The 22846-nt window shown below is 41.4% G+C and overlaps 2 long non-coding RNA genes across 5 annotated transcripts in view; both read right to left on the bottom strand.

Moving 5' to 3' along the window:
- Positions 1 to 22846, bottom strand: part of LOC137469004 (uncharacterized) — a 71199-nt gene that overhangs the window by 32102 nt on the left and 16251 nt on the right. For both annotated transcript variants that reach the window (XR_010996303.1, XR_010996304.1), the window contains exon 2: positions 19610 to 19744. This is a non-coding gene — a long non-coding RNA (uncharacterized lncRNA). The remainder of the gene's footprint in view (positions 1 to 19609; positions 19745 to 22846) is intronic.
- Positions 8872 to 16231, bottom strand: LOC137469010 (uncharacterized). Of its 3 annotated transcripts, XR_010996306.1 has the most exons (4): positions 13404 to 13928; positions 12507 to 12612; positions 10708 to 11402; positions 8872 to 10348 (listed from the first exon to the last, which is right to left on the bottom strand). It is a non-coding gene; the product is annotated as an uncharacterized lncRNA (long non-coding RNA). The 3 variants fall into 3 exon arrangements; XR_010996307.1 differs by lacking the exon at positions 12507 to 12612 and having other exon boundaries at positions 13404 to 13916; XR_010996308.1 differs by lacking the exons at positions 10708 to 11402; positions 12507 to 12612 and having other exon boundaries at positions 13404 to 16231.

Below are 22846 nucleotides of genomic sequence, written 5' to 3'. Positions count from 1 at the left end.
TGGTCCCAAATTGACGTATGGTTCCCTATACTGAATAAACACAGCGTAGGCAGACTGGGCAGCCCAGGACCCCACAGAGCTAGAACAGCATGACTTGGTGATGGACATTGTAAGGCAACCAAAACCTGGACCAACATGCTTAGCTGACATACAAGGTGTTGCATTTAACCCAAACCTAAACACAAACTGATTCAAACAGTGCTCTGCACATGAGCGCCAAACTTGTTAACTCCCCCTGAAACAAACCTCACACAATTTCTGTTATCTTTGTGAGCCTGAAGAGTTTTTGTAGTCATACTGTGTGCTCACACATGTGTAAATGTACAGATGTGCCCATCCCATAGAATCACAAAACAGTTCAGCATTTTTGGGGACCATCTGGTCTGATCCCTGGTCAAAGGAGGGACAATTAAAACAGCTTGCTCAAGGTGCCTCCAGTCAGGCTTTTAATATCTCCAAGAATGGAGTCTCCATAAGCTCTTCGGGCAACCGAGTCCAGTGTTTGACCATTGAAAAGTAAAAATTTATTTCTTTGGTTTACGCAGAATTTCTGGTATTTCTCTATGCACATTGCCTCTCTGGTGGTGGCACTGGGCGCCACCATGGGAAGCGTGTGGCCCATCTTTCTTACTCCCCTCTCCTCTCCAGTCAGATATTCAAAAACATTGATAAAGTCCCCCACAGCCTTTTCTTCTGGTGCTGCATAATCACAACTCAACCTCTGCTTATATGGCCCTGAACTATCTTTGTGACCTTTTTCTTGGACTCCTTCCAGCAGGTCCATGTCTGTCTTGCACTGGGGAGCCCAGAAATGAGCACAGCACTCCAGAGGTGTGTCACCAGGGCTGAACAGAGGGACAGAGTCACCTGCCCTGACCTGCTGGCAACACTCAGCCCGACGCAGCCCGCAAGGCTGCTGGCCACCTTTGCCACAAGGACACTGTGGCTCTTGCATCACTCCTCCCAGATTTTTATCATCTGCAAACACGCTGAGGGTGCATCTGGCCCCATTTTCCAGGTGACTAATGAAGAGAATTAACAGTACTGGCCCAGTATCGACCCCTGGGGTATTTCAGTGGTAACTGCCCTCTAGCTGGACTTTGAGCTGCTGACCTTCACCCTCTGAGCCCAGCAGTTCAGCCAGTTTTCAGTCCATCTCACTGTCCGTTTATCTAGTCTGTACTTCTACATTTTGTCTTGAGGGTGTTACAGGCAACAATGTCAAGAGAGTTGCAAAACAAACAGCATCCACTGCTCTCCTTTCATCCAGTGAGCCAGTCATCTCATTGTGAAAAGCTGTTGGGTTAGTGAAGTATGATTTGACTTTTGTAAATTTGTGCAATTGGGATTATTTCCTCCATTTCTGAGGGATCATGGTGAGACTAATCAGCCTGTAGTTCTTCAAATTCTCCTTGCCTGTGTTGAAGACAGAACTAACATTTACTTTCTATCAGACCTTAGGAACTTCCTCAAGTTACCACAATCTTTCAAAGATGACTTGAGAGTGGCCTTGCAATCACATTTTCCAGTTCCCTCAGTACTAATGGGTGCATCCCATCAGATTCCAGGGACTTGCATAATCTGGACTGGCTAAATGTTCCTTAAATTAATCCTTATCCATTAAGAGCAAGTCTTCCTTGCTTCAAACTTTCCTACTGGTTTCAGGCATCTGGGATTCCTGTAGGCAAATATTAAATGAAAAAACAAGGGAAAGAAGGCACTGAGTTTGACCTTTTCCATGCCCTTTGTCACCAATTTCCCTGCCTCATTCTCATCTCATCATCACTGCAACCAAGGCTAACCCTTTTATACTGCTGACCAGTTTTTCCACATTGTTAAGAATCAAGCAGAGCAGATTCTTTTTGCTGACTTCTCTGTCACCTGTGTCTGGAAGAGAGTTATCAACAGCCTTGGTTGCTTGTGCCTTGCTGTGTTGCTCTCCCAGCAGCTTGAACCAGGGTGGTTCAAGAACCAGACCTGCAAACATGACACTTCTCCCAGTTGCCTGCTGCTTCTTCCCAATCAGATGATCTGCAGCTGACACCCACCACAGTTGCTCACACTGGTCTGCCCTTTAATCCCCACCCATAAGCTCCCAGCTTGCTCATCACCCCTCCCTAGGCAAAGCTACAGGCACTGCCACTGCTCTTTCTCATGAAGCTCTCTTCTGAATCTTCTAGTTGATTTCACAGATATATCTATCTCAAGTATGCAAAGTTCCTACTACATTTTTCATGGAAAAATGTCTCCATGAGGGGAGCAGAGTGAATGGACAGACATACAACAGGACAATGGGATGCAGGAACTAGTCAACCCTTCTTAGACAATGGAAATCCATTTATAGGACTTAATAAAGGGGAAATCAGACTACATCATTTCTACTGTGTATGAGCAATTCGGTATTTTTTTATAGAGGCATTGCAAGGCTTTGGACCTTCTAAAATAGAAAAAAAACCCTTAATGTTATTCTCAAAAAAATGGAACAGCTACATCATAGGACATCCTATGTGAGATCTCCTTACACAGCAGGAGTCCAGATCACAAAGTCCTTATCCAGTCCTATCATTGCCTGTACTTTCCTCAAGAATTTTAACTTAGCTACAGCCTCTTAAAAATAGTGTATGAACTTAAGGATTTTGTACTACCAGGGAAAATATGAAATATCTTTCCTTGGGTCATTCACATTGGGGCTCACATTTCTAAGTATCTCACAAGCACTGGAAGCTCCCACTAATGTCAGTTGTTTTATAGTTTTGGCACCACACAAGCTATTGCTGCTTATTTGTTCTTTACTGAAGGCCAGTGACACAAAGCTCATGGAGAAGAATGAAATTAAAATCCCTAAGAGTCCAAATGCAGACACAGGTCTCACTTGCTGTTTCAGAGCCCTTTGTTTCTCAGATTTACACAGAAGGGAGAGGGAATGATGCCAGTCACCCAATGAACAAAGTGCCCTTCAAATCCTAAAGAATTAATCTGATGGCTCTTGTTGATACTATGTTTATTCGTTTCCTGGCGTAAAAAGATGTATGTTCTGTGGAAAAACAAAAAAACTGGATTTAAATCAGAGTTTCCACAGCTTGTTTTTGATTACAAAGTTCTTGGAATTGTTTTAAAGCTTTATCATTATTTGCCTGCTTTCTAAATAAGCAGGAATGAGGAACAAAAACATCAGTTGTTACCTCAGGCAGGTATATCCTTCAACAGGGCTACTCTAGTGCCAAAGTCCAACCTTAATTCAGCATCCTGCTGAATGGAGCTTGGTGCTGCTCCCAGCAAAGTAAGAGCAGGGAATTCATCATTCACCCCAGGGAATGATGGCACAGCTGGCCTCATGCTATGGAATTAGAAGCTTCTCTTTTGAAAGGGTTCTTTGTTTCCATAAATAATGGATAAAATTCTTAAAAGTGCAAATCTTCTTCTCAGAAGTGATAGGAAGCCCCTGAGCTCAAGTCTCCGAGGCAGCTGCAGCTGAGTTACCTGATCACAGGAATCCGTAGGATTCAACATGCCCAAATACTTCTGGGACTCTGTGCCAAGAGCTTGAGTTTCACAAACAAGAAATGGAACAAAGACTCCAAAGTGCTGGGTTTTTGGAATCCTTAGCTGTCCTAATATGGCCTTGTGAAACACACCAGCAGGACCAAAGAACAATTAAGAACTTTTTTTTTTGTCTGGCTTTTTCTGCTTTTGAAAAGTTATCACCGACCCCAAAGCTACTTGCCCACCTGTCTAAAAGCCCAACCATTGTTGAGAAAGATCTGCTGTCAGTTCCACCCTGCAGATGATCTGGACATCACTGTGGTGGCTGGATGCCCCCCTCAGGCCAGAAGGGCAGGGCGTGAAGTGAGGTTGCACTGGGACAGTCCTGCATAACCATGTGGGCTCACCCCTCTCTGTTACTGTGTGACCAGCACTAAATTTCATTGCAGGCAGAAATAAGAGTATGTCAGATGGATGATGAAAAGCAGCCTTCTAGGTTATGTAAATCTGTCTTGTAGATGAAAGCTAGTGTCCCAAAAGAGTTTTATATTACCTGCAGGGGAATCACTCCAGTGTCAATGTCAGGAGATTTTGGTCGTCACAGGCTGTCCTCCTTAGGTGATTTTCTGCAGCTCTCAATTTTTTGCAATGAATTATTGCCACCACAGTCACAGGATGTCTGAAGCACAGATGTCCTTTCTCTTCTTACTGCTGACATTCAGGACGTGGGTTTATTTTCTGTTTCTATAAACCTGTATTTCTCTCACATGCAAACAAACATTTCAGGTAATAACCTTGTCTCCAGTAGAATATTACATTTTGTCCTTCAAAGAGTTCTTTTGATATGAAATCCCAGAAACATCCAAAAGGCATTGACTATAAAACCAGAAGCTCTTGAATTAGTTATAAATACAAATGGCAGGCAATATTTAGAAAGATAAATTCGGAAAACCCCCTGGAGCTGTTATTTCATTCACTTGCACCTGCCCATGCTGCTTCCAGATGACAAGACTCTAGAATTAAATACAGAAGTATATTAAAAAATGTCATCACATTGGACCATTTTTAGTAAATGCAAAGCTGACCTGGCCTTTGTGGTTTCTTTTGCTAAATCAGGGGTGTTATTTTTATTGCTGCTGTGTCCATGTCCAGCAGAAACTTATGGCGTCTGCATTCCATCCCTCCACAGTGACATGCTGGAGACTGTTCTGTGGGAATGCCTTATGTTAGCATTACTGCAAATGACATGATGTGCTAGTACAGATGTCAGGTGAGAATTTCACAGCTATGATAAAAATCACTACAAAGCCTGGCCAGCATACCAGGAAACTGCTGCAGACTTATGCAATCCTGTTTGTTCCAGTTACATCAATCAAAGTTGCCCTGGCTCAAAAAAAATAAAGCAACTGCAAACAATTATTTTCAAATAACAAAACTCCCAAAATGTAATTGAAGAAACTCTGAACTCTGCTTTATTCCCATGTAAAAAAAAAAAAACAAAACAAAACATTCCATCCATATCAGGGATTTGTTAGAATTCCCCTTTCTCTGAATTGCCTTCTTGTAAAACTTATTTTAATAACTGTCAGCTTCCTGAACCACAAAGCTCTCTCTTCTGTTTTGCTGTTATTCACTGGGGCAAAATAAAATGCTAAGGCAAGAAGAGAATGCAGGTGTGTTTATCCTGGGTCAGGGCAAAAGGAATTTGGACTCCCACATTAGCAAGAGGCTAATGGGTTGTTTCCAGCCTTTGCCTGCTGCAATGGGAGGAAGCCTAGCGGGACTAGCTAAGGGACACCAGCCAAAACTACACCTCCTACTCCCACGTGCTGCCCACTGTGATGGCTGACCTTGGAGGGAATGTGATCATCGTCTTCCTACTGTAGGAAGTCCCAGACTTGCAGAGGGCAGGGGGGTTGGAGGCACATTCAGCACGGCAGTTTCCCCCTGTGAAACCATCCCACTTCTCTCGCAACCTGAAACCTTACCATTACAATCAGGGAGTGAGCACCAGGGAGAGGCTTCAGTGCCTTTCATCCCTCCGGTGCCTCCTAGCTGGAAGCTTGGAATAGTATAATCCAGTGCAGCTCCCTCTTACTGCAGTGCTTTTCTGATGTGGCCAGAAACCTGCCCTGTGCCCAAACTGAAATACCCTGACAGAAGAATAGGACAACCCTGAGCAGAGGTGACTGGCCAAGTTTTACAAAGCATTGAGCTCATTGCATAGGTAGACAGATTTTGGGGAGAGATTTTCCAGTTGGTTAAATCCCACTGATTTCCATGGCAATGCTGTGTTAGTCACCTTTCAAAAGTCCTACTAAGCACCACTGCCTCATACCCTGGCTCTTAGTTACTGAAGGACAGTGTCTATAAAACCATGTTTCCTGTCAGTGGGAGAAGAGTGTTGAAGCAATTAATTTGCTGAGACAGTACATGGAGAAATAAAGCTTAAGAAACTGAATAAAAACAATTACACTTTGAACCTACCATATAAAATTCTCTATAAAACATACGAAAATACTGTGAATATAGTTCAAATTATTAGTGCCTTTTTTTCTGCTATACTTAAAGACCTTGCTATAAAATTCTCGTACAATTTAATTTGATATCCAACAGAAATATTTCCCAGATGCAGCTCTCTCTTTCTTCAGCAGACACAGCTTGTCAGCGCAGTAACAGCAATTCCCGCGGCAGGATGATGAGAAGATACATCACTGGTACATACCTAGTGTTATATTGACTTGGAGCATTGATTACAGCCCCACATCCCATTGTGCCAGGGCCTGCATGAAGAGTAGAAAGAACTGCAACTTACTTGCTAAGGATATTCCTGCTCATGGATTTGTTTGTCAGGAAGGTGCACAAAAGTTTTCTGCATATATTGCAGAACGCTACAAAACCAAAAGCCAGCATCCTGCCCAAGCCGACACCAGAAAACATCGTTCTCTGCATATACATGGGGATAGTTAAGATACTCTTTGAGGAAATGGAAACAATGGTCTCACCATAACCTCTGAGGTTGCCATTAGGCTAAAAGGGAGAATCTTCCTCCTCTCTCCAGATTTCACTGCTGCCCAGGTCCATGAGACAGATTTGAATGTATTTGGCTTCCTATCAATACCTCTGGGAACTGAACAGGAGCACTGACCTAGGCTCCCAGGCAACTTAATGCTTCTATTTTCAACCATCAATTGATTTTAAGGTTTGCTTAAACTTCTTAGACCACATGATTAGGCTTAATCGAGAGTCAAATTAAGTGTCTCAAGTCATGACTAGGTAAAATTTAAACCTCATGTATCTCTATATATTCAGTAGGAGCAGCTCAAATGTTAACTGCTAAATGTTTGTAATCAATCTTTCACAAACATCAAGGAGAGAATTGGCAGAAAATACACAAACCAAAATGTAAAAAAACCCAACAAAACAACCCCAAGCCAACCAAAAAACAGATGATAAATCAAGTGCATAAAAATGTAGTCTACTCATGAACAACTGACAAGAAGTGAAGTTGCTCTGCAAAATCTTTAGCAGGACTCATAGCTTGAATTATGCCAAACATGACCTCAAATGCTTAATTTTTTATCCCAGCTACAGCAAAGCCCTCCCTGGTCCTTTAATGCAAAGAGACATGGCAGTGCTATGTATGTAGAAGTGACCTGTGCCATCAAGAAAAATTAGAGCCTGCATGAGAAGCAAAGAATTCAAAGTTTTGGTTCATTTCCTCCCTGTCCATCTGCAAGCTGCTGGGCTCAAAGGGACATGCAGCAGCCACTGAACTGCAGACCCATGAGTTGTCCTCCCCTGAAAGCCAGGATGCAGAGGGCTTCTGCCTGCTGGAGAAGGTCCAGGCACTTCTTCCTCCTCCTTCCATGTCACCAGGAAGTCCCATGCAATCTTTTTTCCTGTCCCCTTTGTGAGGCAGGAAAGGCCTGAAGAAAGCCAAGCCTCAACCTCCTGACTATAAAATAGGGACCGAGGCATCCAGCACACCTGAGTGGGTGTATGTGTGACAGGAGAAGGCAGCTCGGACACAGAGGAGGGGAGGACTGGAACAAAGGCCAGGTGAGGAGGCTGGCAGCAGCAAGACAGGCCAGGCCTTGCTGCAGTAGGGATGTGAAGTTCAAATAGGGTGATGTGTGGTGGCACCAGGAAAGAGTGAAGCCTCCTGAGATACAGCAGAGGGAGAAAAGCCAAATCAAATGAGAGCAAATACATTGTAAAAGTTTGTACTTTGACAAGAAGAAAGCGATCTGGCAGCTCTGGTGGTTGATGGGGAACAAAGTAGACTAGAGGTCTTTTTTTAATATCTTGCTATAAAAGTATCAGCAGTTAAACCACAGACCATGTCTCAGATGCCTCTTCCCAGGCATTATCATTTATAGACATTTAAAAAATACCCTCAAGTTCCATTACATTATCTATTAGACTATAGGGAAGCACAGAGAGGGATCCATCATTTCCCTGCCTACACAAGACTTGCCTGTGAGCAGAAGTATTAACTCAATCTGTCTAAACTATCCTTGAGTCCCCAAAGAATATTTTCCCTCCATTAAAAGAGTTAAGTAGTCCAATGGTAAACCCCTGAAATCCATTAATATAGAAGCAAGCTTTTCAGGGGATGCCTTGACCCTCAGCTGTTTTGCTAAATTAAACATTAATATGAGAGAGAAATCTGCAAAACTAAAACTGCCCAGACAATGGTAACATGGCTGTCTCCTTCTCTGCCTCACACCTGTGCTGACCAGCAGCAGCAACCTCCTGCCAGCAGGACAGCACAGCCAGTTCTGTGACCCCTGCAGCCTGCACCTGCCAACACACTGCATTCTGCCTCCAGCTCCCAAGCAGTGAGGCCACGGGGGTGGGGGAGGCTTCCCTATTTCATACCCCATGCAACAAGGCAACTGCTGGCTCATGCTGTTTTCTCTATTTCCTGCATTTTCAGCAGTTTGCAAAGTTAAAACATACTCATTTGCTTAACCAGGGCCATCACCTGGAACACGATCAAGATTACGAAATTTGCATTTTGAGTCTTTCTGAACAAAGTGCCTCTAGGTGAGATAACACACTCATTTCCCGCTCTGTGTCAGCAACAATTTTGTCTCACTTCTCTTTTTTTTTTTTTTTTGCTTTGTTTTGTTTTAATATGAAATGCATTGAAACAGAACCCAAATTTTTCCAAAGCTAACAAGGAAAGGATTTCTTCCTCTGACTGAAGCTGAGTTAGTAAGATTGTCATGAAGCACAGCATGCTGAGACCTGTACGATGCCGGCAATGAACACGTATTGAGATGAGAGGAGTCACCGTAAAACTCTGGGCAAAGGGATTGGGCCCATTTCTCTACAGCCCATTGTCTACCTCATTGTTTCAACAGCAGGCAAACAGCAAGACCAGATTGTTTACAAGAGTGTGGAGGTCAGTCTTGACAGTATTTTGTTTTTTCTGTAGTTAGTGATGACAGAAAGGTGATTATGAAAAGCAATTGAAGTATTTCTTCTCAGACTGGATGAGTCATAATAACTTGTTGAAGCTGTTGTCAACCAAAAGTTGAGCATGGTGAGAGGAGGAAGAAAGACACAAAGAAGTAATACAGTGCACTTAGAGCAATCTCTTTGCAATCCTCAAGATGCACACTCAAATGAGCACACAGTCCAACACACAGGCAGGAACAGCAGTAAGACATTAAACAATGTACACAAGTAATGCCTACATGGAAGGCAGAAGATTAAGTGCCAGCAATAGTCTAGACACTGGGTCATGCACTTAAATCTCATTCATAATTTCTAACATCAAACCATCACTCAGAGTACCCAAAAATGAATAAGCCTGAGTGAAGCTCAGAAAAGTCTTTGTCAGAGCACCGGGAAGGAGAAGGGCATGGTTAACATGTGCTACGTCCCCACCTGCCTTAGTCAGGATAACTAGAACAAAGCCAGTGCAGCTGTGCCAGTTTACACCAGCTTAAGCTATGACCTGTTTAAACATTTTTGGATGGCGTCCAGCAATAGTGTCTAGACATTGTTATTCAGAAATAACTTGATCTTCATCTTTTGCTTTTGTACAGAAAGGAAGAGGAAATGTATGTCACAAAGCAACATTTCATGCTGAACTGCAGGGAAAGACAGGATGGTAACCCAATTAAAGGCAGATCAGAAATCTTTCAAAGCTGTTTATAAAGAAAGATACTATCTCCAACCTCTAGTGACTGAATGAAAAGAGATTGCATGGAGCAAGGAATCCGGTGATCTGCCTTGCAAAATTTTCTTTGCCTCAGAGAACAAAATTCAAGAGCCCATTTCATCAGCCTTGCCCCTTTGGTCACTGTTGAAATCTTCTGCTTTTATATATTCCTCAGTTCCTGATCTGGCAGACCCAATACCCAAGAAAAAAGCCTTGCTATGTCATGCTAGCAAGGAAAAATCTAAGGAGCTTTTAAGGTCTTCTGTGTTTAGAGGCTACGTCAAACAGCATTACTTTTTTTGTCCCTAGCTGCTTACTAGAAAGATTGTCTGAAGCAAATTACCTTCTTTAATTCTAATATTTTGTATCTTTCTGTTCTTCATTGTCTCTAGGTCTCCTAGTCAAAAAATGTTATTTTTAGATTACTTCTTTTTATGTAACTTTCATGGAAGAATTCAGCATGCTTCTTCCACATGAATACCTGCAATAAGAGCAGGAAGATGAGGGATAATTTGAAGGGAACTTCTGTGGAGTCTTTGTGCTACAGCTTTCCAAAGGCTCTGAATTTCTGTCTTTTCCTTTGCTTCTGCATGAGCATCTTGTCTCCTCACATGCAGCTTTTAAGTATATTTTTAGACAGTTGAACAATTCAAACAGTTTGCCTGGAGCCAGCATTTAAACTTAGACCTGTATTTTCAGAAAAAAAAATAGATTAAAAGTAAGAATGGCTATTTAGAAGTTTCAAAAAGGTCAATCTCCTGCTGACATTTTTACATACCTTATTTTTGTAGTTGCCTATATTTAAGATGAAAAAAACTGTAGTATGTTATAAAGAAACATATGTTTCAAGATAAAGAAAAAGGAGGTCACTAAATTCTGTCATAAAATGTAGGCTTTTATTTATTTACCTTTACTTCTGAGGTTAGCTCAGTGGGACTGCTCTAGTACAAACCAGACAACAATTTGATGAGATGCTAAAGTCTGTGTTCGAGACCCTTGTACTGCATCTCATACATCATGCACACAAGGACTGGTTCAATTAATACCTTCTACATTTGCTAGTTCTTTTTTACCAAAACCATTTTTGTAGATGAGGCAGGGTAACCTGCATTGTACTGCTGTGTTGCTGCATGCTATCTGTTCTCCTGTAGCTGGCCAAAACCAGCATAAACCTCTTCTCAAGAGTCTCTTGAGCTGAACAAAAGCACACTCACAGCCCACCCACTATTTTCATCCAACAGGACACGGGTTCTGCTTGCAAGTGGGGAACCACAGCCTTAGGAGGTACATGGAGATTGAAAGCACCTGATCTCAGCAGCTGTCAGAGAGTATACAGTGCTCAGATATTCAGGACTAGAAATGCTAAGACAGCCCCTCATCTCACAGGTCCCAGACCACAGGATTCATTGGAACACATCAATCAAGCTCAACACACAGATCAGCTCTCCTTTAAGAAAACTCCAGCACAGCCTCTCTTCCAGTTGAGGTATCTCTTGGGAAATTGTCTCCAGCAAGAGTATGAAGATGCTGCAGAGAGATGACTGATGGCAAACTCCAACAGATTTTGCCAGGAAAAGAAATCAGTGATTCTAAGGATGTAATTCCTTCTGTGCCAGTAAAACCTGTCTTAGGTATCCAGCTGGCCTCCAGATGATCTGATGAAACCAGCCTTGGCAGCTGAAGACTTGCTTGATCCCACAGGTGAAGCCTGACCACAGCAAGGCTGCGCTGGCCCAAGATGCTGTGGAACAGGAGTTACACAGGAACTGCTGAAAAGCCATGTGTGGCTCCCAGGTGTCAACACAGTTCCTGATGGCTTAGCCATATCTGCTTACCTTTGGGATTGCTGCTGTCACCTGCCTGCCTGCCTGTGCTCCTCCATTGCTGCTATTTCATTAGTATAAAACCAAATATTGCAGTTCTTTCTTTCTTCCAGTGCCACTCCTGGTCTGACCCATCCACCAGTCACCTCTTCACTTTATATTTGCTATTTCTGCTGGAACTGCATGTCCCTCTCATGCCTCCCATACAAATGACACTAGCAACCATGAAAACATCAGGATCTTCAAAGACTGGCACAAGTACAGGCTTGATAGATACTTCCCTTCCCCACAATTAGCAGCATAGTTTTTCCTAGCAATTACATTGGACATATCCTGGGATGTTGAATTAGAGGAGACTGAGCAGAAGGAAGATCCAGAACACCAGTGGCATGACTTGACTTTGGCAGTCAAGGAAAATAGTATTCAGGTAACTAGGACAGTGGATGGAAGAGTTCCAACAGAATGGGACTACGCAAAGAAAAGCAATTGTGATGGGGCTGTACTGGATGGACAATTTACTGCTTTTCAGCTCATCTGTGTTTTCTCTCCGTGGTAATAATATGTTGTTATTTAAAGCACATGTAAAGTATTCCAAATAAACTCAGTATTCTCATGACCCCAAAATGGAAATCCAAAACAAGTGGATATCTTTGATATTTGCTTAACTGGGCTTCAGTTCTGCCTTAGTAAAACAAGGAATTATATTAATCTCCAGAAAGGTATGAAAATCAATATTGATGATAGTTCCAAGAACTACAATGGAGGCTGTGAGGAAATTAACATTGTGACTTGGGTGTAGTATTAAACAGAACACATTTGAACATGGTCTGAAGCTACACAGTGAAACTGTTGAAGCTGATCATTCAACAGAAATCACCCCTCCTTAGCACTAAGCCAAGCAAGCATCAAATGGAACACATGGCACAGAGTGATGCAATGAAAACCTGTATCATAACACACAGACAGGTAATAAACTAAGGAATGTGGCAAATGTTAATTTTAACAGTTATCATCAGAGTTACTGTATTTGTAACTCATTTTTTTCCTAATACAGCTTCATGGATGAAATATTGGTATTGCTAACAAAAAAGAAATTCAAACACGACAGCTGGATGTCATTTTTCCCCTCTAAGGAATGTCACGTTTGGAATGGCCCAGTGGGCAAAGGCAAATACATAATGGTTATTCAGAAAGCAATTAGATTCTGACCGCAGGGAAATGTTTTCTGAATGGAGTGAGCTTTAATAGAATAGACCCAACAGTCTTTTTTGTTCCTCTATTTCTTATATAAGACTCTTTTTTCCTTAGAGTTAAAATCTGGGTTAAGGATGAACACATAATTATACTTTTCACACAGTTTTTCACTGTGAACTGAAATATATCCTAATAGTTAAAACAGTTGCATTTTAAGATAGATGTAAATTTTTTTAAAAAAAGATGTTTTGAGGTAAATTACTTAATACGTTACCTTCACTACAAGCACAGCTATGCTAGTAAATTTTTTTGCCTTTTCATTTACAGAGACAGGGTATCATAGAAGCAATCAATATTTTGGGCTGATACAAACAGCAGAAGTAATAGGCCAAGCCAAACGCAAGTCAAAATTAAAATCAATTTGGCCTTTGAGCGAATTCTAATGATTTAGAAATTTCACATTTTCTTGTGCTGTTTCTTTCAGTTCTCAGAGAAGAGAAGCTACACAGGCCTAACTCTTCTGTCAACAAATCTCAAAACAAAAGCAAGAGGGTTCAGGTAGGTTATGTAAGCCAGTACTGCTACCACACCTCATCAAAGCCTAATCAGCAATGGAAAGCAATAAGGCTGCTACAAATCAGTATTTGATAATATAAGAAAAGGTAAGTCTTTACAATATATAATCCTATACCTCTGCAATGACAAACTGTAAATGTCTACATTACCCAAATTACCAGCAGTAGGCAAGATTATGCAGAAACACAGCACAGGCAGAACAAACACTGAAGGAGGATGGAGGGAATGAAAAAAATTTTTCTTTGTTTTTCTTAAAGGTACTGTTGTACGAAGGGCAAGCTGACAATTTGCCCCAATTTAACTACAAGGCAGAAGAGAAATAGATTGGCTGAGTAGCTGCTGAGCAAAAACATGCCCTTCTAAGCAATGAAGCCTCATCAGAGTAGCAGCTATGGTTATTTTCTGCATAAATTATTATTACTCTTTTTTCACTCTTCCTAGTAACACTCAGAGGCTCCCCTAAAACAGCACAATACTGCATCAGTTCAGAAAAAACTAACGCCTAAAGACTCATTTTTCTATGGGGGGTTGACAGTTCTCAGTTGCAGTAGTTAGTACACCAGAGCAGCTTCTGCCAATTTGATTGTACCAGCTGTTGCTGGCCCTCAGAAAGAATCAATTTCAAGTGTTTCTAATTAGCCAGTGAGATTAGGTGCTGCAGTGTTAGATCACCTTCTTGCTTTATTAAAGCCAGTCTTCTTGTTTAATAGTGATCAACAGCTGAGGTGTGAGTGAAAATGCCTGAGGTTATGTCATCTGCTTTTCTGACACCAGGTATAACATAAGGTGGACAAATTGCTTCATGTCCCAATTAATTATTTTGATTTTTTATGGTCGTGATGAAGATTTTGTCATTCAATACATTCCATGTCTGAGCAGATAGAATACTTGTAGTACAACTCACTGTTGATGTCTGTGATGATTTAAAAGAAAAATAAAACTTCTTTGATTTGGTAATGATATCTATAATATTCACTCTCCAGTGAACAGTATCCATCTATTAAGTAGAAAGGCTTTTTTATTATTTTTACTGACATGCAAATACAGTATGAATTCTAATCATGAAAGCTGTTCATAAGAAAGATAAAACACCTGCTTGGATAGACACCAAAGTTAAAACACATTAATGATATCACAAGTCATCAAGTGATAAGATCTTGCTCTTATGAAGAGTTTTTAGCTTGTAGGTTCAGGTTGTAAAGCATACTTAAAGGGAAATCAATACTACAGGAAAATATATTGGGAAGACAGCAGAGTGAACGAGGGACAAATTCTGCCAGCCAAGAGGACAGTGGGAAGAAAGTCTTTGTCTCTCTACTCCATGATTAGGCTCATTTCCTTGCAGATTGTTGTTGTGTTATTTTAAGATATGCATCATAAATATGCTTGCAAAAAGACCAAGAGAAAAACAGTCTTTGTGAACCATTGTTTTCATTTGACCCCAGCTGGCAACTCAGCCCTACACAGTCACTCACTCTCCTGTGGTGGGATGGTGGGAACTGAAATGGTAAAAGTGAGAAAACTTGTGGGCTGAGATAGAGACAGTTTAATAGGCAAAGCAAAAGCTGTGTACACAAGCAAAGTGAAACAAGGAATTCATTCACCACTTCCCATGGGCAAGCAGGTGTTCAGCCACCCCCAGGAAAGCAGGGCTCCATCACACATAACAGCGACTTTGGAAAACAAATGCCATCACTTGGAATGTCCTCCCTTCCTCCTTCTTCCCAGCTTTATGAGCTGAGCACGATGCCATGTGGTGGGGGATGTCCCTTGGGTCAGCTGGGGTCAACTGTCCTGGCTGTGTCCCCTCCCAGCTCCTTGTGCACCCCCAGCCTCCTGCTGGTGGGGGGAGGAGCAGAAAAGGCCTTGACTCTGTGTCAGCCCTGCTCAGGATAATGAAACATCCCAGTATGACCACACTGTTTCCAGCACAGATCCAAAACACAGCCCCATGCAGCTACTATGAAGAAGATTAACTCTATCCCAGCCAAAATCACCTTAACTGTTCAGTCAAATTATTACAATACTGTAATGGGAGTTTGTCCACTGAAACCCAACACCCTCCATACCACCAGTTCAGACTCCTAGAACACATGGGACAACAGTGTTTTATGATGTTCAAATAATATGTGAAAAAAAGTATACTTTAAATGTTTCTACAGTCACTTCTGAGCATATAACCCCTTAAGATAATTATCAGGATTATGTTCTGCTGGTTTTGAGAACTATAAAATACATATCTTGTCTTCTTCTATGCAAGTAATTTTTAAGAAATGTTGGAATAACTGTTTTCATTTATTTTCTATCTATGAAACTCTCTTCCTCCTTTGTCTATAATGGATCCTTTAAACAGAAGCTGATAGTTTAGTGGATGAAAGTGTATAAAAGTCCATAGTCAGTCACCTGCCTTTTGTAAGCCACAATAAAATCAGTTGTGATGATGTGAGGGAGCTGATCTGGAATTGGAAAGATTGAGATTCTTGAATACTTTTGCATACACAATATCTATTTATTACAGATGTTGAAGTTTACTTGGTTTATGATCTTTCCTCTATATCTCTCTGAGCCCACCGAGTTGGATCTGTAAAGGGCCATGAATGATTGAGGTTAGGCTTTGGTGGTGTCTAGTTATTCACTTTAAAATATGCAAATGTCAAAAATTTTACTTTGCACTACATGGTGTTTGTGGAGATCTAAACTTTCCCTCATAAATTTTTCCAGCAACCTACAATTCTGCTTTTAGGACTACTCAGAAGCACCAGTCAAGCTCCACAGTCAGGTCACCTCCCACCCACATTGCCTGAAGGTCCTGATCCCATTGTTGTGCTTAGTGAACACCTATAACATCCTTTTCCTTCTATGACGACTGCCACTTTCAGAAACATGGCTAGGAGAAACCTCCCAGAGATCATACAGCTTGTCTTGTAGCTTAGGTACTCTCATGGTAGGACAGCAAGGACTTGCTAACACACATGAAGAAGGGGTCAACCATTTCCTGTTTCCCCTAAAGTGCAGTCCCTTCCTTCCTTCCTTCCTTCCTTCCTTCCTTCCTTCCTTCCTTCCTTCCTTCCTTCCTTCCTTCCTTCCTTCCTTCCTTCCTTCCTTCCTTCCTTCCTTCCTTCCTTCCTTCCTTCCTTCCTTCCTTCCTTCCTTCCTTCCTTCCTTCCTTCCTTCCTTCCTTCCTTCCTTCCTTCCTTCCTTCCTTCCTTCCTTCCTTCCTTCCTTCCTTCCTTCCTTTCCTTCCTTCCTTCCTTCCTTTCCTTCCTTCCTTTCCTTCCTTCCTTTCCTTCCTTCCTTTCCTTCCTTCCTTTCCTTCCTTCCTTTCCTTCCTTCCTTTCCTTCCTTTCCTTCCTTTCCTTTCCTTCCTTTCCTTTCCTTCCTTTCCTTCCTTTCCTTCCTTTCCTTCCTTCCTTCCTCCATTTTTTCATATTTCCTGGGCACAATAGGCATTATCAACCATGTTACAAAACCTGGGGTCATCCAAACTTCACAGAGCTGCTTACTAAATAGAGAAAATAGCAGAGAAGGCAATTGCATATTATCCATAGGACAAATCTACACAGCAGATTTTTTAAGTGCTCTATTTTTGATAAAACAGTACTTTAAAAATCAGTCTGTAAGTACATGAAGTTCCTAAACCAGCATCCTCTCTTTGTCCCTTTTCCAACCTCTCTCTCCGTTCTTCTTGGATGTCCCAGGATATGAGTCAAGAATAACACTCGAAGACAAGGGAAATCTGCAGCAACCAACAAGCCTATTGTTCCATGATATGTAAATGCATTACCTGAATACACAGTCATCCTTGCCATAAAACCTGCTTGTTGATCCCCACTCTTCTTTACTTTGATATTCTTTACTTTTACTGTATTTTATTCTTAGATAAAATCTGAAAATTCCTGGATTCTTTTAGTATACTCATGTGTCCAAATTCAAAGCTAGAGTTTGTGAGTAGGTCCTTAGCAGATTATAAGGTGCCTTTCACCATTTTACACATGGTAAAATATTAAATTGATTTATTGTAAGAATATATTGCTACAAGAGTTAGTCTTGAAATCATGGATCATCAACCAGGGGACAAATTAGCCATCTAATGTACTCTGGGCTTTATCTTCTGTGACAACCCTGGAAAATATTTTATGGTGAATTTTAATGCCCTCCTTAGGTCAATTTTGAGCTGCAATTTGTCATGCATCATTAATTTAAAAGTCTAAACAAGACCTGACATTAATTATTGCTTCGTACTAGCTGAACATTTTATAAAGCTGCAGTAATATTCCTGTTCTTAATCTCTACCTACAAGCATCTGGCTGCTGAGTATTTGGTACTCAGTGCTTATTTTGTTTCATGCATTGAATTTGCACCTGCTAGGAAAAATACTACAATATAAAGCATGAGATTATAGTATTAATTTTTAAACCTTCTGTGTGGTATTTCACATGCACAGAGATTTTCTCAGCTCTAGAAATCGAGTCACTGTTGTCTCAGACCAGCAACCACAGCTGTTTTCAAAGCTGTCAGAAGCTGCACTCTTTTTTATACCCGTAGATGAAAGTGATACGATTTTTAGAAACATAAAAACTCCAATAAAATTCCAGATGAAATCAATGAAGTGTAATTATTAGTATTTCTAATTAGCAATAGTCTATATTGACTCTCATGTGTTTGTGTCTAGTCATACCTCTTCTACCTCTTTAGCCCAGACACTCCCAATAAACAGCCTGTTATATTAGAAAGGTAGTTCTTAAGTTTGATATTAATGTTTCAAAGCAGTGGCTGTAGCACAAAGGAACACAGTGATACCAATACATTAATTGCAACCAGTGTCTCAGAAAACAGATTTCTGACAGTTTTGAAATTACTGTGAGTGGATAAAAATAAAGTGTAACTTGGGTCTAAAAGCTTGTCTTTACACAGTTAAAGAATTTGAGAACGTTTTAATTCCACAGCTAATCATTAGCTTTGCAAAGGCTGATAAACAAAAGAAGGAAGGGGAGGACTATTGTCAAAGCATTTTCCCTTAGAGAATTGCCTTGAGGGCACGGTGGGAGAGGTGAAGATTCCTTCCTGTCAGGCAGCTAAAAGGCAGAGGTTTCTTCCTTCAGTCCAGTGACTCCTTTACCTTTCCTGCCACCCTGCCCCTCCTTCCTGAAGGGGCACCGAAATGAAGGCTGGAAATGCAGTCCTGGGCTCCCCGCCCTGCGCCGGGGAGGCTCAGGCCACTGCTGATACTGCAGGGGAAGGGAAGGGGAGGGGAGGAGGAGCAGGAAATCCCCCGATGCCAGGGAAGAGATAACCTTCCTCGCCCTTCATCCGAGAGGCATGGAGGAGCTACCTCCATCCTGCCCTGGAATGAGGGCTGTGATTTAGCCTGCCCCTCCTTTCGGAGCCGCCGGGCTTTGTTTCCTTGGCAGCAGCGATGCAGCCGGGCCAGTCGGGCTGAGCCCAGCAGGCAGCCCCGCAGCTGGGAGCAGCGCTGCGGCTCGCCCTGATACGCTGGACTTTCATATCCAGAGCTGAAATAACAAACGCGGTTCATGCAGGGGGCAGAGCTTTGGACTCATCTCTGCTTGAGAGGCCTGGTTATTTATTAATTATATTTAAAGTTTTATAACAGCTTAAAAGGAATGCGACCCAGAGGCAACACTTCCAGTGAAGCCTCCCTTGTGCAATGCTTGTGTAATTCTCTTGTTTTTAGTGCCTGGTTTTGTGCTGCTACGATAGGCTCCAGACTGTTCCCTTCTCTGATGCCTCCACTGGCCCTGGTGATTTCTTCATCCTTTGACATGGGAATGTTCTGACAGACAGACCCCCCAAAAGCACTACTGTGTTTTGAAATCCCAGAACATGGGAGTCCAGCAGGAAGACCAATACAAAATCTTTCCCAATCTCTTTCTAAGGAAAATCTGAAAGATTCCTGCCTTTTGATACCCTCTGGGTGAGATTAGAGAGAATATTGTGCAAGCCGCTTTCCTTTTTCCTTAAAGTCCCACTTGCCATAATGAGATGAGTGTGGTTGATAGACTGCAGAATCCAAATTTCCCATAAAGAGCCTGACAAAATTAGAGTATCAAGGAGTGATGTCAGTGAACGTGTTCAGGTGAGTTCAGAATTGAGGTATACTGGCTTGTCGAGTTGGGAAATGCTTTGATAAACATATTCATGATTTGACACTACCTTTTACATAGTGCATAGCAACCATTTATTCAGTAGTAGGCACTTCTGAAGTACAAATTCCCTGGTGTGAATAGTTTGACTTCAAAACATTCGTAACAGGAGAAATTTATTTTGGCTGAGCCTGTTTGGGGCATGGATAACTAAGGACCGGACTCTGCCGAAAGACTGCTTGTAAAGGTACCTGGTATTAATCACTCCGGTGAGCCTGCTCCGGGTTTCCTCTGGCATCCTGGGACCTGCCCCATTCCAGGCAGCCGCTGCCATCTACAGCCACCTGCTGGCTCATCCCTGCATCCTGAATGTTCTGCACAAGCTCCTGCAAGGCACAAGGAGAAGATATTTCAGTATATCAGTGTCAGTATTTCATACCACCAATGTATTTTTAAACAAATAGCACCTATTTAATCTAAGCATACCTTCTCGTTCTGAAGAGACCTGTTGAGAACTCCTACTGCCTTTGTGTTCGCTTTTAATAATTTTACATGAGCCAAGTTTCTTCCAGATGCTTAGCACATCTTAGCTAATGAAAATATTGCAGTTTTGCATGGCAGATGAGTATAATTATACCCATTTTGCAGCAGAGAGTACTGAGAATTAAGCCAGGTGAAGCTCCAAGGTGTCTCAGAAGCATCATTGGTAGGGATCCTTGTCTGACCATTCCTGCCTGCACAGTTTGACACTTGCTGGTGTTTCTTGAGATGCTGGCCCCAAGGAAGGAGAGACTGGGAAATAAGATCTGCTGCACATTGTTAGAAGTTATGTGAGGAGTCCTTGGAAATCTTTTCACCCTCTGTCCTTCCCTACTGCTGAGTTTAGCTTTGCAGAGTGCAAGCAGGGAAAGGCAAGCCTGAAAAACACAATGCAAATTCCATGTATTGCAGATGAGCTGCAGGTTGCACTTTAATTTACCAAATTTGCATAGCCAGTATTAGCTATATCCTAATGTACTTAAAAATATGTTAATCAATTAAGAAGTGCTTAGAAAATGATATGCAAACTAAACAAAATAAAGCAGCTGAAGGTATGCTTAAGGAAGTGGTTCCAGAGAGGTTTCTTCAGCTCAGTGTCTGTAGAGAAGATGCCACCCCATTTCAGCAAGGCCTTATCAAGATAAGCTACTAACTGACTACTTTGATTTTAGCAATAAACAATATTATCTGTGTTTCTTGATTTCTTTTAAATTAATGTGCAACTTTCAGTACTAGTTGCAGGTTTCATAAACAAACACAGCAAAGGTAACAAATGTTAATTGGACCCACTAACCGCAATGTAATATGATAATCAACAGCTTTTGTTATTTCCATTCTTGTTTTGCTGACTGTGCCATTTCTTCCCCATTCCCCTGTTCAGTGCATTAGTCCTTCAGTTACCCTCTTGATTTATTTTTTCCTGGGAAACAAAATCTTCCTGGCTCATTATGTATCTCTTCTGACCTTCGGTGCTGTCCACATGACTAGAGACAGAACACTTGGTTCTACAGCTCTTGATGTTTACAACTGTTACAAAAAACAAAGCAGATGAACAAAGTGACTGTGGTGGCAATAAGGAAATAAATAGATGTGATCTGAGTCTTAGACCAGTTTCAATCTGTTCCTCATGGCTCCTCTTCGTAGACATCCTCCATGTACAATCACTGAAAGTCTACTTCCTAACTAAGGTTCAAGCCTGCACATCTTGGATGATTGATCCTCATCCTCTCTGATGTACTTTTTGCCCTTGACACCAGTATTAAATGTCTGTCCGTCGCTACCTTGTAGCATTGGGCATAAGGGCTTTTCTATGCTCTTTTTCAGTCTAGACTTTCCCTCAAGTGTCTTTCCCTAAAGTTTTTCCTCCCACCTCAAGGTGTAGCCTTCTGTATTGCTTCCCCCCCATCCTCAACCCTCTGTCCTTGGGTGACCTCTCCTGCTGATGTGTACGTAATTATTACCTCTATCCAACTACCTTTAAAATATGTATCTACTGTTGATCTTCCACACATCAGTTTCGCATCTCACTGCCTCTGCCGTTGTGCTACATCCTGACAGACAGCTTGCTACCAAGCTCCCTGGGATCCAAAAAAGGAACTAATTAAAAAACAAGCCCAACAACACAGCTTTCCTTAGGTCTCTGGCCAGCAGCCAGTGTGTGTGTCAATTTAAATGTCTTTGATATTTAAATTTAGCTCCCTCTTGCTGCTGATACCATTTGGCAGAAGGTATGCTTACAATATTATTCCCAAAGCTATTCACCAGACATCACTGTGCTACACGCAAAACTTCCCAAGAATTCACATTTTTGAATAACAAATATATAGGAATGAGTAAATTATCAATGTTATCCTAATTGGCTAACAGGATGATTTTCCTGTTTTCACTCTCTTCTTTCTGCTCTCTATGTTTGTATGCTGTACCAAATCTTCTAGTCAAGGAATGTCTTTAATTGTTCATGACATACCTTAAGGTTTCTTGGAAAATGAGTATGTGTTTTTACAAGTTTGATTTGTTTTGGGTTTTTTTTAATAGAATTGCAAGGCAGTAAAAAAGTAGTTTAGTAATGGTACAGTATGACTATAGAGCTGCAGTGCTGATATGTGGTATCAGAGGCAAATGTATTATCTGACTGAGAATGCTGTACTTCTAGGTCCCAGATTCGGCATAGTTGTGCAAGGTAGTGCAGATCAGACTAGAGCTTTTCACACATTGAATGTCTTGGTTTAACAAGAGAAAGGAAATAAGTTGCCTGGCAGCTAGACTCAGAAGGATTCTTCAACTATATTAGCACATGGCTTTTCTCAGAAAACTTCAACACTTCAGAGTTGTGCAAGAATTCCCTTCATATATTTCTGAACTTATGAATTCTTCTTCACTGAGGTTCCTAGTTCCTCTTTTGAGAGGGACTGCTGAGTACTCTGTGTTTATTAATATTCAAATCTGTAAATTTTTGAAGCATTACAGAATGAAGTTACAAAACTAGGATTCAAGTGATTCTATGTAATTTTAGGTGGTTTTAAGCAAAATATAGGTGCTATTAGTTGTAATAAATTAATAAATACATTTTTTAAAAGAGAAAATTAGTGAGAGTTACTTAGATGTTGGCATAATGTGATGATACTAACAACTATATGTTTACAGGACCCAGATACTTTGAATTTAGATAGAAACCCCAGATTCAGGGGACAATTTTTTTTCCCCTCCCACTTCAGCTGCAGGATTTGATACAATGTATATGCTGATATGTTATTCTATACAGTCATGGCTGGAGGTGTCTGCTTTTTATCCATGATAGCTCAGAAGTGAAGCATTCACCTAGACCCTAAAACAGCTCCAGTTTTTATCTCGGGACATTGGAATTGCCTAGGTGAATGCTATAGTCACCCAGCTGTTCAGGGGACAAGTACTAAACTGCGTATTCCATAAAATTATTAAATACCAAGAAG

Source organism: Anomalospiza imberbis, chromosome 1 (genome assembly GCF_031753505.1).
Source record: "Anomalospiza imberbis isolate Cuckoo-Finch-1a 21T00152 chromosome 1, ASM3175350v1, whole genome shotgun sequence".
NCBI classification, from domain to species: domain Eukaryota; kingdom Metazoa; phylum Chordata; class Aves; order Passeriformes; family Viduidae; genus Anomalospiza; species Anomalospiza imberbis.
Note: the sequence above shows the minus strand (reverse complement) of the source record. Positions and strands in the feature narration are given on the sequence as shown.